Raw genomic sequence first — 3857 nt, 5'->3', positions numbered from 1 at the left:
AAATTCAGCATTTTTAAGTGAAAAATAGGGCCCCCAAAAGTTAAAGAATTTCACTAACTTTACACTTTTACTAACTGTAATTGTAATCCCAGTTTCAAGATGCCTTTAATTTTCCCCTAACATTTCAGAGCCTGAAACATAGAAATGGTAAATTTTCAGAGTTCTCAGTATTAATGCAAAAGCATCATTGTGATGCAAAGATATAAATGTAAAAGGTAGGAGTCCCATAAAATAGAATTAAACTTTAAAAATCAAAAAATCAAACTTAGGTCTCCTGATACAAAACATTAAAAACCCATAGCTCTCATTAATTTTTAAGATTTTTCAGACAATTTCCAACAGCTAAAGAACAGTAATATGCCCTAGTGTCATTATAACCATTCAGATAAAATTTCAATGTTTTAATGATAACTTTCTGTGATAAAGCAAAAACAAGTCTATTGGACCATCCCATATATTAGTAACACAAACCAACTGACAGAGTCAATAAACTAATCAGCCACTTTACTTCAACTTCTAGTTTTAAATCTTAGGTTACTAGCATCACAGAAAATTCATTTTTTTGAGCAATGGGATTAAAAGTTATCAAGTATTGCCATATATATGTACCAATTTCCCAAAACAAATGTCACTATTATATATTTCTAAATGCACTAATTTAAAGAAAATTTTTACACTCTACCATACTTTACTAACTGTGCAATAGCATTATGTTTAATAAAACAATGTATATACTTTAATTAAAAATACTTTATTGCTAAAAAATGCTAACAGTCATCTCTGTTGTTGGAAAAATGGCACTGAAGACGTGCTTGACAAGGTTTGCCACCAATTTGTAAAAGTGCAGTATCTGAGAAGTACAATAAAATGAGATTATGTCTGAAAAATAAATTCATTTTGTATGCTTAAAAATATATACTACTGTTGCTATTCTTGTGATCGTTTTAGTAAATGTAACAGGTTTGTGGCACATATTGTGACCTAAAAATTAGCTCCCTCCTCCTTCAGAGTATCTGGAAGAATTCCCATCAAGGTGAACATGTAAGCAGAAGTGATTTATGATGTTTGCTTATGTAACCATTCAATTGATAGGGCTCCATTTCCAATTTATTTTTTACTTGCCCCAGCAATTACAGATACCTTGGCTGTAAAAATCTTGAATAATGAAGTCTTTTTGGAGACTGACATTGTATGTTAGCATATTAAACACATTCAGAATTTCTACAGAGGAAAAAATTAAAACCGTTTAACATGACATTAATCAATTAATTGTACTCTAATATCTTATCTACCCTTTTTACCCTTGAGACCCTCTTTGGCAATAACTGGCCTAGGCCTTAGATGTTGGTAAATAACTTAGCAGAGTAATGAATTTAGCAGTTAAATGAATAAAAAGATAGGTGGTTGAAGAATAAGTTGGAGAGTTGAGCTCTAGCCATTGAATGTTTCCATGGCAAAATGGCATGCATTATTTCTGTATGTAAGCTTAACTTTGAAGGAATCCCTCCAGGTACCCTGATGTGGAGGAGAATTACATATCAGTGTCTGTAACAAAATGCTGCCAAAGTTTATTTTTAAAAGGGAGAGGGGGAGATTTTGTGATACTAATAGTCTAAATGATATTGTTTGAAAATGGCAAAATCATTCAAATTGAAAATGCCAGAATGCAGTCAGAAGATGGAAACCACATCAATAATTTGAGAGAGGAAATTTTAATACAGTGAATGAACTAATAAAATATGCTTGCATACTAGCAGACATGACTCTAAAGTATGCAGGAAGAATCAAGGAAAAGCTACAACTTTTAGGGCAGAAGGAAAGCAACCAAGAAGCTAAATAACATCCTAGAGGACTGTCCTCCCAAGCAGGATATATGTTAGACCTTGTTGAAGAGGGTATACATGTGGCCAGCTGGGGAAGGCAGAATTTTGCTGAGAGAGGCAGAAGTTTTTTTAGATGTCAACATGCCAGAGCTTCTCTATAGGAATTTATCTTCTGGGAGACAGAAAAATCCCCTGCTCAGTGAATGTCCCTGGGCCTCCCAAACATCACTGTCAGCCATACCATGAAAGGTAAACATACTGCACACCAGAACCAGAAAGAGGTAGCTCTTTCTGTGTTATGTCTCAAGATGTCCCTCCAGCTCTCTCTTTCAATAAAGTTGAACACTGAGCCAGACAGAAAAGGAGAAATTCTATGAGAAGTCCAGCTATAAAACACAAAGATAAACAGAAAGGGATGAGGCATAGGCTGGCTCAGTGGCAGTCATGGACTGCTTTGTGTGGACCAGCAGCCTCCTAGAGATCAGTGAAACCCTGGTGATCCAGCAGGGCAGGGTGTACATCTACCATGGAGAGAAGATAAAATTTGATGCCAGACCCTCCTCCTCCTCCTTAGGACGCACTGACTGATTTGGAGCGATCAGAAAAATCATGAGGGCTGCATGGCCATTCCTTTGTTCCAAATTGTGTTCAGTGAGGAGTGGGCAGCTGGAATTGGGAAGAGTGCCAAAACAGTGGTTCATCTGCACCTGGCTCCTCCTAACAGAAACCTGGCCCGTTTCAGGGTAGTAACTCTTATATCCAACTCTTCTTCAAAGAACATGGCCAGATTGAGTTTTATAGGCATTTGTCCGTGGAAATGACGCAGAGATGGGCGGATATGCCAGTTTCCCAGTCACTACAAGTAAATAGAGGACCTCAGCCAGGAAGAGTAAGGGTTATTGAAATTGTAGTATTGAAAGGAAACTGGAAGAAAAAAGAAAAGAAACTGACAAAAAGAATTTCTAAGGCCTTTGAAGACCTCAGCAAGTTAACGATCGAGACACTAAAGAAATGGAGGCATTATCGGAATCAATTGCTAATAAAATTAGAGAAAAGTGAGGTGACCTTAGAGAGGATGAGACCATCAGGTTTAAGTCCTACTTGCTCAGCATGGGAATAGCTAACCCAGTTACCAGGGAAACCTATGGCTCAGGCACACAGTACCACATGCTGTTGGCCAAACAGCTCACTGAAATGTTGCAGGCACCTTTAGAGAAGCAAGGGAGAATAATGTCACTCACAGAGGTGTACTGTTTAGTAAACCGAGCTTGAGGAATGGATCTGCTCTCAACAGAAGATTTAGTAAACACATGTAAGATGCTGGAAGTACTGAAATTACCTCTCAGTCTCTGGGTGTTTGACAGTGGAGTCATGGTAATTGAGCTTCTGTCCCACATGGAAGAGGAAATGGTGGCCTCAGCCCTGGAGACAGTTTCAGAAAAGGGATCCCTAACATCAGAAGAGTTTGCTAAGCCTGTGGGAATGTCTGCTCTCCTGGCCAAAGAAAGGTTGCTGTTTGCAGAAAACATGGGCTGCCTCTGCTGAGATGACCCAGTGGAAGGCTTACAGTTTTACCCAAATTTATTTATGACACGGAGGTAAAGGTTTTGCATTTGAAGTACTTTGTGTCCATACAATTGCATCATGTACCAATTGTATGACATTGAGCTAATAGGTAGACCTTGAAAAACTAGAAATTCAATAGAACTTCACAGTATAATATGAAACTTTTAAAGTCATTCCCTACGTATTATGGTCCTGGAAGCTTGTTTAGGATGTGTAAGGAAAAATACAGAAAAATGAATTTAACATTATGCTATATCTGTGCAGAACCTTCAGAGTTTAACTTGAAACATGGCAGGTTTTAACTTGATTCCCATGTCTAACCATTTTGTAGAAAATTTAAATTCTTGGGGGAGGAAAAAGAGATGTAGCTGCATGTTTGAACAGGTTACATTACTGTTTTGGTGTTTACTGAATTAAAAACATTTTTCTCTGTGTCTGATATGCACATTTGTTGCAGGTGATACATGA

The 3857-nt window shown here is 37.4% G+C and overlaps 1 pseudogene; it reads left to right on the top strand.

Moving 5' to 3' along the window:
* The first annotated feature begins 2267 nt into the window (after positions 1-2267).
* On the top strand, positions 2268-3425 carry LOC104873125 (annotated as a pseudogene).
* The last annotated feature ends 432 nt before the right edge of the window (positions 3426-3857 follow it).

This window comes from Fukomys damarensis, unplaced genomic scaffold, assembly GCF_012274545.1.
Source record: "Fukomys damarensis isolate Sample0158 unplaced genomic scaffold, DMR_v1.0_HiC HiC_scaffold_24, whole genome shotgun sequence".
Classification (NCBI taxonomy): Eukaryota; Metazoa; Chordata; class Mammalia; order Rodentia; family Bathyergidae; genus Fukomys; species Fukomys damarensis.
This window is presented reverse-complemented; position numbering and strand designations above follow the sequence as displayed.